Here is a 16,125-nt window from a genome sequence, read left to right as displayed (position 1 = left end):
TTAGGGTTAATGGCGCCGAATTCTCTTCGTCAATGGAGAACGATGAGACGTCTCAAGGATGCCCTAATATTCTGGGGACCAACCCATTATAGAGTGCACATCTATTATCAGCCATAATAATATATGTGAGACTATAAATCCAAATATACTGAACATCTATTATCAATAAATAGTTGATAATAGATGCGGGACTATAGGTTCTACACATATGAGATTCACATTCAATTACCCGAAATCCACTAGACATAAGTTAGATCACTTTAAAAGGTTCGGATGATATTCACGTGTACAACTTATAAATAAATCCACCTAATAGAGATAAGTATATCCAATATGCTCATCTGCTTCCTCTTCTAATCAGGCTCTTAATGATAGATGAAGAATCATGGACATCAGTTTTTGTATCTTCTAAGTTCGTAAGTTGATTTGTTGAGGAAGAAAACAGATCTTCAGAAGATTTTTCATCAAAGAATTTGCTTTCGTTAATTGCGAATAATGATAAAGTTGTCTCATCAAATTTTACAGTTTCTCATGCCCAAGTATTTGAGCATGGGGAACCAGACAGTACTGATATTACTAATATTACACATAAATTTGATGGGTTTATTTCGGAAATTGGTATCTCTGAACAATATCATCAAGTTGATTAGGTAAATTCAAGTCCTGTTGTACTTTCATGTGAAGACCTTGAGCAGTCAATCTTGGCTGCCGCGGGGGGGGAACGAAAAAAAAAAAGAAAAAGATGACATCATCGGGGACTAGTCTAGATGTTGAATTCTTAATTTGATAAATTGTTTTTGATTAGTAAAAATTCTTTGAATTTTTCAGCTCCTGAGTTCCTGAGAAGGGCACTGTTCAGGCACCATCCAGGTTAGATCAAACCCTGACTCCTGAAGCATTGTTTGGGGCTGCATTTATGAATGAGCATTAATCGGCTCAAGCACCTGTTTCTACACAGAGAGTGGCAGATGGTGGAAGCAACACAATGCCTTCCAATCATCGGCTGAACTTTATCCATCCATAGATACTTCGGCCCACAGTTACTCAACTTAAGTTTTCCACTAAATCCAATGTCAAATATATCTCAATAATCCCTATATCTCAATAAAAGGATTGAACTGCAGCGCTGTGAGAATCCCCGTCATCCGTGGAGGCATTTAACATATTATTGACATTGGGACTCTGATAAATCTTGTTGAAATAAAATGACTCCCAGAATTAATTATGTCCATTACCTACGAATAAATGGATAGGCAATCAACAGCTCCATACTTTGCTCGCAGCCTCTCAAACAATGCATATAAAAGAGGAATTCATGGCAGTGGCAGGGAAAGCTTCAATTCGTTTTCCTGCATTCCCCGGCCCGTCCGTATTAATTAACTCATCACAATCCCCCTTTTCCTTGCTCCTCTATTTTCTGCCATCAACAAGCTCACATCGATCTCTCTCTCCTTTTGCCAATTTACCTCGCCTTCTAATTAACTAACTAACTTGCTTGTCATACGGCATGGTCCTTTGAACAACCATAATACAAACAGGATAATTAAATGGACCCGTCGGAGCTAAAGCGGGTCTTCCAGATGTTCGATCAAAACGGCGACGGAAGCATCACAAACGAGGAGCTGCACGACTCGTTGAAGAACATGGGCCTGCACATCCCGGAGGAGGAGCTGACAGCGATGATCGAGAAGATCGACACGGACGGCGACGGGTGCATGGACATGGAGGAGTTCGGGGCATTGTACCTGATGATCATGGAGGATCGGAACGAGGAGGAAATGGAGGAGGCCTTCAAGGTCTTCGATCAAAACGGGGACGGATTCATCACCGACGAGGAGCTTGGGTTGGTTCTCAGGTCGCTGGGTCTCGAGCAAGGAAAGACCGTCGAGGCCTGCAGGAAGATGATCAGCAAGGTCGATGTTGACGGCGATGGAAAGGTCAATTTCCATGAGTTCAAGCAGATGATGAAGACGGAGGCCTTGCGACCTTGAGCCACATGATCTAAGTTAACAAACGTTTATATATATATATACAAGAATTTTGTTACCGAGATTATATGTATGTTGCCCAAGGAGAGAGCTGAGGGAATGCTATGTAAGTAAGACATTTAAAAATATATATTATTATTTGTAATAAAGATTGTTATTGTTTTTCAAATATAGCTGAGGAACGTTAATTAATTAGGATCAATCATACTCCCTAACGAGTTCATTCAACTTTTTTTTAATTCAGATATCAGCTCTTTGAGCTAATTAACGTTGAAGATAACCAATTTAGTTTTACGAAAATTTTCTATCGACAATTAAAATAAATAAAGCACTTCTAGGAACCCATTAAAAAGGCAACTTTCTTAGAATTGTCATCCCAATTAAAAAAAATTCCTTTAGTGCATCGCATTTCATTCAATTTCTTTACCATTACTACCCGATGCTAGTAGTTAATTAGGATTCAGTCGATCGCATCATTACCGCATTAATAATTTTTGATAATACGTCGTTTGCACAATCAATTAATCACTGCACTATTTATTGGGCATGGAGAGGCGCTCGTTAAAGTAACGGTTTCACTTTTTGCTACAACAAATGCTTTATGGCATCGCCATGACATAATGTGCGATAAAATGTAAAAGAACTATGTAGATTTTGATTTTCCTATACCCTAAAGGGATACGTATGTAATTTAAATAAGTACAAGTTCTTTTTTTATAATAAATTTTAGTTTTTAATTTTTAATTTTTTAACATAATAATCTTGAACCGTGATGAACTGTGAACCGAATCATGAACCGATGATTTCAAATCATGAACCGTAATCGTCTTAAATAGTTAAAATTAAGAGTCAATCTATCTGAAATCGTCAAACTAACAATTGCAAATTATCAAATCGTTAATTTTGAATCATGATCAGATCTACTTTAAGTGCCTTGTCAAGTCGTCGGCACTGTCCATTTATGAGAATATTATATAGATGTGGCAGATAGTGGAGGTCTCTCCACCTTAGTCAAAAGTCAAGCTAAATCTTACATTAAGGGGAATAAAAAAATCTTATCAGGATAAAATTGAAAAAAAAATAATTAAACAATCATTTCAATTGTATAATTTAATTTGATTGCCTTATTAAATAAATTTGAACAATATAAAACTTAGATAAGTTTACCTCGCTCAAGTCATATCCTTTAAATAATTATATATGAAAGCTACCTCAAGTGCAATTAACCCAAACCTTAACAAATATTATAATCTCATTTCCCCTAACAAAAATATATTCAATAATACATTATTTAATCAATAGTTACTAACTACTGTATTATAAAATTTATTAAATATTAAATACCTATGTAATTCATTAAATAGTATAAATTACATTATGGTAACTAATTAGATCATAAAGCAATCTTATTTTAAGCTAAACTATTTTTTTTTAAAAAAAATAATACAACACAATAAATATATAAAATAGAAATACTTTATATCACAAATATATATATATATATATATATATTGTTGTTGGTGCAATCATATCCTATGAGAAATTTAAATAATTGACAATTATTTACATTTAGGTTAATACGTTAGCTTTTAATTGAGTTACGAGTGTGCAAGATAAGAGAAGTCCAAGAAGCATGAGAATCAAATTCTTGGCAAGAAGAAGACCTTACAAGTTGAAAGACTGGATGCAAGGTAAGAAAAGTCCAAAAAGGTCAATAGCCAGATTCTTGGCAAGATCGGAAGACTAAATGCATGGTAAAAGAAGTATAAGAAAGTTGAGGACCAAATTCCTAGTAAAAGATGGGAACCCGAACATATCGCGAGATCATATGCTAGGGTAATGAGAAAGCTCAAGGCACAAAGTCCAAGAAACATGAGGTTCATCTGACATGAGATAATTGGTTTCGATTGGTAATGTGCTTGAGGGTTTAGGATTAAAAAATTCTATTTTAGGTGTACGAATCAATGGACATGAATTGCCAATCGATTGGTAATCAAACTCGAGCATACAGAAGCATTCCAAATTGATCAACCACTCGATTAGGAATTTCCTAATCAATCAATCAATTGATTAGGATTTGGTGTAATCAATTAGGAGATTTCTTAGTGAACACAAAAGTATTTCAAATCGATTAACCAATCGCCTAATTAATTGGTGCAATCGATTAGGTGTTTTCTTCACTAACATAGATCAAAGAAAGAGCTAGTGCAAAGATTGCCAAAGTTGAAGTTTCAAAAAGATAAATTGTGTGATGTATAGCAAATGAGTAAGCAAATCAAAGCTACCCACAAAGGTAAAACTATTTTGACTACATCTACCGCATTAAAACTATTACTCATGGATTTATTTGATAGTAGTAAGCATGTTTTCTTGAATGATAGTAGATATTGCTTAGTTGAGATAGATGATTTTACTATATACACATGAGTTTTTTTTCTTGAAACATAAGGATCATACCTTAGAAATATTGATTGCCTTTTACAAAAGTAGAAAATAAGAAAAATCTGAAAATAAATCAATTAAGAAATGATCATTGAGATATATTTGAAAATGAAAGATTTGCCAATTTTTGCTCACAACATGTTTATAAATATGAATTTTCTACCCATAAGATACCTCAACAAAATAGAGTTGTTAAGAGAAAGAATAGAGTCTTACTAGAGGCGGCTAGGAGTATGTTGAATGAATACTCACTTCACAGCTACTTATGGGCCGAAGCAATAAATATGGAATGCTATGTGCAAAATCATACCTTAATATATAGATTTTTGGACAAAACACCTCAAGAGGTATGGTTTGGAAAACCAACTACAATTAAACATCTTAAAGTGTTTGGATGTAAAGTTTTAAACACCATAGATCACTTAGGAAAATTCTCCGCTAAGGCGGATGAGGATATTTTTGTAAGGTACTCTACTCATAGCAAAGCCTATAGAGTTTACAATAAGAAATCTAAAATAGTCGAAGAATCTCTAAATGTTATTTTTGAAGAAAATCCAACTTCAAATCCTACTAAAACAATAGAGGCTGAACTATAATTTGAATTGGAAAAATTAACATTAAATGGAGAAAATGATAATGGGGAAGAAAACTAAAAGAGTGAGAGTGAAAGAATAGAAGAGTCATCGCTTGAGCATGTGATCACCACAACTCGAGAACCAAGATCTACTAGGACAAATGCTAATCATCCATTAGATCAAGTAATGGGAGATATTACATAAGGGGTGAGAACTAAATCATACTTTTGAAATGAAGGAAGTCAAATAGCATTAATCTCCCAAATTGAACAAAAAAATATTGATAATGTCTTACTTGATCCAGATTGAATTTTAACAATGCAAGATGAATTATCTCAATTTGGGATAAGTAAAGTTTAGGATTTAGTTCCTAGATTTGAAGAAAATCAATTATTGATACAAATAATTTTTTTAGGACAAACTTGATGATAAAAGAGTGGTTGTGAGAAACAAATCTAGGTTAGTAGTTAGAGATTTTAATCAAGTAGAAGGGTTAGATTATGATGAAACTTATGAACTCGTAGCTCGATTGAAGTCCATTAGGATGATGTTAGCATTTGCCACTCATAAAGGGTTTAAGTTGTATCAAATGGATGTGAAATTATCATTTTAAAATGATTTTATTAAGGGAGAAGTCTATGTTGAGCAACCACCGGAGTTTAAAAATTCATATTTTTCAAACCAAGTGTATAAGCTTAAAAATACCTTGTATGAGCTAAAACGAGCAACTCATGCTTGGTATGAACGATTGTCAATATTTTTAGTGTCAAAAGGATTTCATAGAAGATAAATTCATCCTACTTTATTTCTGAAAAATAGTCAAGATGATATTTTTGTGACCCAAGTTTATGTAGATAATATTATTTGTAGTTCCACAAACAAAAATTATTTAAATGAGTTCATAAATTACATGAAAAGTGAATTTGAAATGAGTTTTGTTGGTGAGTTGACATTTTGCCTAGGATTACAAATTAAACAAATAAAAGAATGAATATACATTCATCAATCTAAATATGTCAAAGAAATCTTCAAAAAATTTAGAATGGAAATACCAAAGAAATATCTAGTCCTATGGCCACTAACACAAAGTTAGATAATGATCTTGAAGGTAGAAAAGTTGATCCAAAGTTGTATTGTAGTGCCATAGGTAGTATTTTTATCTCATGGCTAGTTGACCCAATATCTTGTTTACCATGAGTATATGTGCAATGTATCAATCTTATGCCAAGGAGTCACATTTATGTATGGTCAAAATAAATTCTTCGTTATCTTAAGGAAACTTTAAGTGTAGGTCTTTAGTATCCTAGAACCAAAACATTTAATCTTGTGGGGTACTCCGACTCTGATTATAACTGGTGTAAATTGGATAAAAAAGTACTAGTGGTGGATGTTAATTCTTAGGATCTTCTTTAGTTAGTTGGTCAAGCTATAAATAATATTATATTGCACTCTCCACAATCGAAGCCGAATGTATCGCTAAAGGAGATAGTGTATCACATATTATTGTGGATGACTCATATTTTAGAGGAATATAAACTTATTTACAAAAATGTACAAGTCCTTTGTGATAATGTGAGCATAATAAATTTGACCAAAAATCTAGTTCATCATTCAAGGACAAAGCACATTGAGGTAAAACACAATTTTTTTCTAGATCATATGGCTAGAGGTGATATTGTCCTTAGTTATGTTGAGTTTAAATCCAACTTAGCTGATATTTTTACTAAATCACTTTCCGAAACTAAATTTATTTTTACGAAGGGAATTGAGAATGTGCCTTGTTGAGTAAATAATAAACCCTTCATGATCACTTCAAGGATGGAACTTTTTGAAACTCATTTTACTTTCAAAATGCATATCACAAGAACATAGGTTTACATTGTTTGTGTTTTAATTTGTCTAGATGGGAGTGAGATGTTAGGGGCAATCCTCTTGATTATAATGTATTACTTTGAGCAAAATGATTGAAATCTTTTATGAATCATTGACTTGACTAATCATTGGAAGACCAATACACAATTAATGTATATTTGGTTCAAATATCGTGATTAGACATTTCAACGGAAGAAACCCATAACCAACCATTCAAACACACTTATTTTCACATATATATATCATAACTACACCTCATACACATGTGTACAACTCATTAAACTTTGAAATTGGCACGACATGGGACAAAAATCAAGTTTATCAGTAATCCTAATCGATTGGTAACTGTTATCAATTGATTGGAAACTTTGTGGTTGGCCACAGAAAGGCTCAGAGTCAATTATGCCAATTGATTTCAAACTTTGGGCCAAGTTATTCGACGATTCAATCTATTAGGTATGTTGGTAAATCGATTAAGAAATACTTTTATATAGGCACAAAACTAGGCCCATTCAAAAAAGTTAATTGATTAATATCTACCAATCGATTGGTAGTAATTCTTTTTTAAGCGTAGTAATCGATTTAGTTACTCAAATTGATTGGTCCAATCGATTGTGATTAATTTATCAAGTGCACAAGGCCTCACTGAATTGATCACAATGATCAATTAATTCAATCTATTGGTGTTGATTTTTTTAATAGAATTGATCATCTCCCTAAATCGATTGGTGAAATTTCTCAATCGATTGGGAGGCTCGATTTAATATTCGTTCCCTAAGTAATCAATTCATTCTTTATTTTTTCCACTTTCTCCTGAGTCCTAGCCCTCCAAAATTTTTATCGTCGACGTCGCTCACTGTCCTTTGTTTTCGACATCTCTCCGGTGGTGCTTATTTGATCTCTCTTTAGGGGAAAACAAAAGCAACATGAGTTTGGTGATGGTTCATCTAGACTTACACCACCAACAGACTCTTGCTTTTCAAATGCTGCCTTTCAATATACATTAGCCATGAACAATTTCAAACTTATCTCTGCTCGTTTGGTTGACCAACAATTCTTTCATCAAAATTGTTACAATATCATTAGGCTAATTGCATATTACAAGTTGGAGACCGTTGTTTATCGTGAACACAACATTAATGAGGCATTAGTGTCGGAGTTCTATAATAACTTACATTCAAGTCGGTCTCCTACGTAATATCGCACCTACGTTGCTAAACACAATCTCGACTTCACTCCTGAGATCTTTTAGGAGTTTTTAGGGTGTTGTCCTTCCTTTAGTGATTTTGTTTTCTATCCTACACTGCTTGATCTTTTGCTTCCACCTTTTGAGCATATCACTATAGCCTCTATGTATGGGCATTTTTACGGGTGACCCTATCTTGATGGTCCTAGTGCTTCTATCACCACTTTTTCTACTCTTGAAATTTTAGTTCAGAACAATGCTCTATTCAAGGTTGTTATCAATTGCTTGCTACCTATTGTATCTCGGGTGTTAGCTTGCATTCGATCTTCCCATTTTTTCATGCTTTATGCCCTCCGTAATACTCTTAACATCAATATAGCATTGAATATGTTTCATTGCATTATCCATTTTACTAAACCTATCCATGGAACCATTCATATGTCATTTGGTCATATCATCACTGAATGGTTGAAGTCCGACGTCGATGTTTCACGCAATAGATAATGATCGATGGCAAAGATGTATTCCAGAATTTTAGCTCGATCCTTTTCCTTGACCAGCATTGAGACCCCATAGAGGATGCTTGCGATGGATTGATAGTCGTATGTTATGTGAGGGGCTTAGACCATGCCCGCCTGGTGCAAGGCAGACACCAGTTACTCTAGTAGATAGAGATCCTAATGTTATAGCTCAGGGGGATAATGAGGAGCATGATGCTTATGGTGAGGATGATGATCTTTGGTTCCACGTACTAGAGCATGAGGAGACCATAAATACACATTTTGAGGAGTTGTGCATGGATTGCGCCCTTGATATGACTGAGATGCACACGGAACTTGCTGTTATTGGGTGTTGATAGATGGATCTTCAGACTAGCGTTACTTCCTTGATTGGTCTAGTGCGCTTTTGGATGTTAGGATATCCTCCTCCTCAACCTCCTCCTCTAGTGATTGTTGCTCCTCTAGTGGTTCTTGATCCTCCGGTTAGTGTTGACATAATTAAATTGTATGTACCTCTTTAATCTACGTTGTCAACACTTATTTTATTGATTTTTTTTTGTTTCTATGAAATGTGTTAATGGATTGTAGCTACTATTTATGTGTAATATATTATATATGTCATTTTATCGATTTATGTTTTGGTGAGGGTGTACTCCAACTTGTTTGTTTATTTTTATTTTGTGTCGTAGGGGTTGTACCCCATTAGTCGTTTGGTTTTTTGTTTGCTTGCGTGATACATAAGGGTGTACTCTATTGTTCCATAGGTTTAAAGGGAGTACCCCTTCCTTGGTTATATAGTTGTTTTTATGACTTATAGGGGTATGCCCTATTTCTTTTGAGTCATTTTGATATTTAATTGGCAAAGGGAAAAAATTATTATATTTAAGTTCATGCTTGTTTCATGCTTATTGATTATGACTTTGATATTGCAAATCTTTATGTCTATTGTATTAATATCATTTTGTTGATATTATGACATGTTGAAAATTAGCCTAAACTTAAATAGATTATCAAACATCAAAAAATGAAGATTATTAGTGCAATCATGCACTAGATAAATTTCAATGATTGATAATTATTTAAGTTTAGGTTAATACATTGGATCTAACTTGAGCTACAAGTTTACAAGGCAAGAAAAGTCTAAGAAGGTCGAGGATTATATTCTTGGTAAGAAGAAGTCTTTAAAAGTCGGAAGACCGGATGCAAGATAAGAAAAGTCCAAGAAGGTCAAGGACCAGACTCTTTGCAAGAAGAAGTCCTTGCATGTCATAAGATTGGATGTAAGAAAGAAAAGTCTAAGAAAGTCGAGGACCGGACTCTTGGCAAAAGCTTGGAGCTCGAGCAGATCGCAAGATCGGATGCTAAGATAGATAAAGACCCGGAAATGACGAAACTCTAGATACAAAGTCTAGGGAATAGGAAGTTCATCAAGCACGAGGTAACTGGTTTCGATTGAAAGTGTGCTTGTACCAATTGATTTGTTGAATCGATTGGTAGTCAAACTCGATTCAATTGAAAATGTGCTTGTACCAATCAATTAGTCTAATCGATTGGTACTTGAGCACACAGAAGACTTCCCAATTGATCATCCAATTAATTAGGCATGTCTAATCAATTGGTGCAATCGATTGACTAGCTTTCTTCGAGAACACAAAGGGTTACCGAATCAATCATCCAATCGATTGTGCACTACCCAATGGATTGAGTGCATCGACTGGGCACTACCCAATCAATTGACCGACATTCTTCAAGAACACATAGAATTGCCAAATCGATCATCTAATCGATTGGGCACTACCCAATCAATTGAGTCAATTGATTGACCTGTTTTCTTCAAGAACACAGCAGGTTGCGAATTGATTACCCAATTAATTAGGAATAACTAATCGATTGATGGGCTATGTTCGTGATAAAAGAGGGCGTAATCGATGTGCAAATTGATTAACCTTGCAAATCGATTGGAGACTCTCATCAATCGTTTAGGATTCAAAATGGAATAATCTTAGCCATTGATTTGGAGTCAGTGACCATTCAACGGACAGATTATCTATAATTGATTGAGTTGGTTTTATAATCGATTGATGGCAAAGAAAAGTAGAGAAACAATACAATTCCGAAGAGTTTAAAAAGAGGGATTAGGGCATAAGGGGCTGTTATTGTTCCATTGCTATCTTTGCTCCTCCCAGTGTCAGGCTTTCATCTTTCAATCTTCAAACAATCAAGAGAAGGAGAACCAAGCTAAAAACTTGTAATCTATTCTTTCTTTTTCTCCTTTGTTGCTATTTTCTTCTGAGAAGTTTGAAGCTTGTTGTAAAAGGTTTCTCCACCTTCGGTATTGTTTCGAGAAGGAGAATTCATAGTGGAATATGTGATTGTTGGTATAGGCCCTTGGATTAATCACTTTTAAGAGGTGGAGATCAAGTAAATCAACTTATTAGCATTGTGGTGTTCTCATCTTCAAGTATCTACTATAAAGAAAAATTGAAACAAACTATTCACCCCCCTATCTCAATCGGTCCTAACACCCTATAGGTGGGAGCGTTCGATAAATGGAGTCGAGCAGGGAGGGAGCTAAATGTCTAGTTGGCGTAGCTAAGCGGATCAAACAAGGCCTTGAATTGAGAGAGTTGAATCGACCGAGCCAAGCAGTCGGATCAGTGGAGCTGATCGATTGAGCAGTGTGATTGGGTCGATGGAGATGATTCGCTAATTAGGGCAGTCTAATTGGTGGAGTTGATCCTACTGAGCTGTTGGGGGCGTTTCATCCAATAATAGACCAAGTAGGTTTGACCCGTTGACTTTGACTTCCAACTCAAGTGTTGTTCTTTTGATTGCTAGAGTCCCTTCATCCATCGCTTTGCTCCATTGTTCATCTTGTAAAGCATCTTTAACTTTTAGCTGTTTACTATCAAAGAGTAAACAAACAAGATGCAATTCATCTATTATATTATAGCATTCTTAAGGTGTTCTTAATTTCTGTGAACTTGGATTGGATTGTCTTGTGCAATGAAATTAATACTCAACAACTAAATTGTCGGCGTTGATGACAGAGGTGGTGATGGCAAATGGTCGATGTGTTTTCAAACCCAAACATCCTGAAATCTTCTTTGACTTTGTTTTGCCAATTATATGAGTCTTCTTTGGTGAATTTCACATCTCTATTTATAGTAACTTTTGAAAATTAGGATCTAAATCACTTGCATGCTTTGAATTTGGTGAACATAATAAATATAAGCTTTGAAACTTTTTATCCTCCAATTAGGTTCTTTTGCGAGGTACATGTGCATAAGCAATACAGCCAAAAAAAAAAAAACCATTAAACATGAGATGCTTGGCTTTCTTCCCATCTATTATGCTTGAGGTAGCATATTCTCCAAGCTTGATCTGCGACACCACTTCAAGATGAAGATGACATAAGCTACCACCACGTCCAAAAACTTTTGAGCATATTTCTCAAATATATTGAGAATTATATATTGAGAATTCTGCTATTGTTTTTCTCTTTTGCAAAGTCAATTTTTTTATGCATGTTTATCGCAATTGTGTTCATATTCATTGGATGTGAAGCCTCCACTTCAATTAATCCAGTCGAATTGTATTGATGTAAAAATTAATCATTCATGAAGTAAACAAGCATCTGACATAATAAATCGAGTCACACGCAAGTTTAACATACCATAAAAGTCTACAATATCCATCACCAAATGCATGGTGAGCTAAGAAACACAATATACAAGACAACTCATACAACGAGTAGCCCAAAAAAACAAGGAGACCAACATGCGTTATCGTCCGGTCAGCATCTACCAATTTCCATCACCCTCATCAACATCCTCATCACCAGCTCCAGCATCGCCACTAGAGGAGGATGTTGCTGCCCCAGTGCCATGGATCGCACTAGATCATAGATCAGTTGTTGCTCGGAGAGTAGCTGATAGTGAGTGTGGAGCTGAGACATCTCAAGCTCAAAAGATGACCTAAAGTCCTGCTGCTCCAAACTCAGTTCCTCGAACCGAGTGTCCACCGTCTCCTCAAACTCATGATATTGTGCCTCTAGGAGTGTCATGCGATCTAAAATATATAGCTCTGCCGCATCCCTAAGCAACGGAACCCCACCCTCTGTAGGTATTGGTTTGACTGCCTAGCCGACTTGACGATAGTCCTCCCATTCCATTGAAAAGGCCTCTTGTTTCATCCCAGCCAAGGCAAAGGTTATCACTGTGATTCTATGTCGTCTTTGGATGCCATAGGCCTTTATAGGTCATAGGTTTTCTTCCAATGTATTCAGCTTGGGCCTAGTTTTAGAATATATTATTGGATATAATTATTCATATTAGGTGAGCTTATTTGTAAATTGCACATGTAAATACGATCTGAACCCTTTAAAATGATCTAACTTATATTTAGTGAGCTTTAGGTAATTGGGTGTGGATTGAATGCGTAGAATTCTTTAATTTGATATGTTATCATCTATGGACTAATAACAGATTAATTACCTATATAAGGAGAGGTCCCGAAGGGTTTAAAGAATAATCTTGACATAGTTTCTTGTTCTCATTGACAAGAAACTTTTCGACGTCATCATCCCCTAAGCTCCTTGGAAGATCCTCCTCGTTTGCTTCCGCTTATTTTTCTTCGGGATCTTCTAGACGATGCTAAAGGACAAAAACACGACTCTTCAATATTCTTTGTCATTATATTTACGTATTTATTTTCTTATGTCATGTTCTCAATGAAACAAAGATCCATGCTCATATATTCTTGTATTTTCTATATACGAATTCTTATACGGTTCTTAGAATCCATGCGGCTTATGTTTTTTACAAGAACCATCAATTGGTTTCAGAGCGAGGTTCTATTTTGTCATTTTTCATTGGCAATAAAAGTTTAAATTTTTCGTCGATTTATTGTTTATATACTAGATCAAATTTTCCTAGTATGATATAAATTTTTGATCGTTAAAAATCATGTAAGAGAAAACTATGATAGACTTTTTTTTTTAGTTTTTCATGTTTCTACGAATAATACGAAAAACGATGGAAACCATCACTATTTAACCTAATTTTAGATAAAATTATGATGATTCAATCTAATACTTTAGTTGAGCAATCGATTATCGAGTCTAAAATTTTGAACATAAATTAGATTCGATTGGAATCGATCAACTAATCGATTGACATTTTTAATCAATCGATTAAGATTAAAATTCAATCGATCAACGACTTTAAACTAGTGACTACGTCAATTATCAATCGATTAAATTTATTTTTAACGGATTGATTTTTTTTTTCCCGATTAACTTTTGTTAATCGATCTAAGATCGTGGGACGTTAGTGTTCAACGTGAAACAAACAAACCAATTAAAAAACGTGGAAACAGTGTCTCATCATGAACAATCTTTTTCTATATTGTTTCATGTCGAAATATTAAACGTATTTTTTAAACTAGGTTTACTGTTTAAAAAAACAGTGTTCTGCACATCCACATCTTCTTGACTCTTTAAAAAAAACGTATTGTTTCATTTTTTTCTTCCTAACTCTTTAAAATCCTCCTCTCCTCTCTGATCGACCTCGTCTTTAATCGCTGGCACGCTCCTTTACTCTTCTCTTCGATTTCTGACACCGACATGCATCCCATAGGTATGCTCAATTCTCTCCTTTCCTCTCCTCTCTGAGCGACAGTTTAGCGGCGGCCTCATAGTGAGGTTGCAAGGCCGAGCGCAACGTCAACAGTGTGCCCTGGCCGACTTGAATTTGTCTCCCTGATTGAAAATCTAACTACTTCTGGCCATTATACAACTCAAAATTGTCATAATCTACCCATTTCGCATAGTTGAAGTAGACTTTCTATCAAGCAACTTCAGTGTTCTTTACAAAAGAGACTTGTCGTCATTTTGCAAATCCTATGCTTCGCAAACACTCGCTAGTCAATATATTTTATAATCCCTATGAAGAACATATAACAACTAATTTCACTGATCACTTGCGCCACCGTGTTTGTAACTATTGTTGGTGCAATCATGCCCTGGAAGTTTCAATGTGTTGACAATTATTTAAGTTTAGGTTAATACGGTGGAACTAACATGCATTGTGAGTTTGCAGGAGGAGTTTCTTGCAGGTCAGAAGACCAGATGCAAGAGAAGACCAAGAAGGTCGAGGACTGGATTCTTGGCAAAAAGAGTTCTTGCAGATCAGAAGACCAGATGCAAGGCAAGAGAAGTCCAAGAAGGTCGGGGACCGGATTCTTGGCAAGAGAAGCTCCTGCAAGTCACAAGATTATGTGTGTGATAGGCTCACTGTCAGAGAACGACTGGAAAATCGATTCAGACATGGCTGTGCGGCAAATTGCCTCTGAATCGATCAGCCGATCGATTGAAGGTAAGGCAATCGATTGGCTGATCGATTGGTAAAGTTCTGCGCAGCACAGAATGCGTCTGGATCGATCAGCCGATCGATTCAAGGTACTGAATCGATCGGCCGATCGATCCGTGAACATTCTGTGCGAAGCACAGAATCGTTCTGAATCGATCAGCCGATCGATTCAAGGGATTGAATCGATCGGCCGATCGATCCGTGAACATTCTGTGCGAAGCACAGAATCACTCCGAATCGATCAGCCGATCGATTCAAGCAGCTGCGATTTCATGAGCAAGCGGCTGAATCGATTCAAACGCTGCCTCCAATCGATCCAAGTCAAATGAAAGAATCTGCACCGTCGATCTTGACGCGATGGCTTCCAACGGATAGTTGTGAATCGATTGGAATATTACCTCAATCGATCCACGGCGACGGCGGCGTGAGAAACGGCTAGTTTTCTCAACGTATAAAGCACGGAAAGAAACGGGAAAACAAACACAACAAAACATATACTGTTCCATTGCTCTCCAAGCCTTTTGAAAGCTCTCAAGTGATAAAGATTCAAAGCAAAGGGTTCAAGCTCCTCTCTACTACGTACTGAAATCTCACCTGCAAAGAAGAAGCTGGTTAAATCTTGTAATCCTTCTCTACTTCTTCTTTGTAGCGTTTGTGATATTTATTTTGAAGAAAAGGGAGAGGTGTATTTCTGTTAAGGTTTCTCCCTGTGTGATTCCGAGAAGGAGGGTTTTCGATAGTGAAAGAGTGTGAGTGGTGTGGATCCTTGGATTAGTCACCTCCTTGAGGAGGTGGATACCAAGTAAATACCGGTGTTAGCATTGCCTTCAGATTTCCGCTGTGCAAAACAAAGTTGGTCAGCAAAAGAAGTGAGTCATTCACCCCCCCCTCTAGCTCAACCTATCCTAACAAGTGGTATCAGAGCATTGGTTTGCTTTTGAGGATTCATCGTCAAGAAAGCACAAGTTAAAGAGCTACAAGATGTCAATGAAGGAGGAACATAGTACTTCACGACCACCATTCTATGAAGGCAGCAATTTTGCTTATTGGAAGAGCCGCATGGAACACTATCTCATGACCGAAATTGATATGTGGTTCTCAATCACGGAGGGATTCATGGCGCCAACTGAAAATGGAAAAATGCTTGAGTCATCCAAGTGGACTGTTGAACAAAAAATGAAGGCTCAAGCA

The 16,125-nt window shown here is 35.9% G+C and overlaps 1 pseudogene; it reads left to right on the top strand.

The window, feature by feature from the left end:
• Positions 1-1,547: 1,547 nt before the first annotated feature.
• LOC122048753 lies at positions 1,548-2,005 on the top strand (annotated as a pseudogene).
• Positions 2,006-16,125: the final 14,120 nt, after the last annotated feature.

The sequence above is a fragment of the Zingiber officinale genome, chromosome 2B, assembly GCF_018446385.1.
Source record: "Zingiber officinale cultivar Zhangliang chromosome 2B, Zo_v1.1, whole genome shotgun sequence".
NCBI classification, from domain to species: Eukaryota; Viridiplantae; Streptophyta; class Magnoliopsida; order Zingiberales; family Zingiberaceae; genus Zingiber; species Zingiber officinale.
Note: the sequence above shows the minus strand (reverse complement) of the source record. Positions and strands in the feature narration are given on the sequence as shown.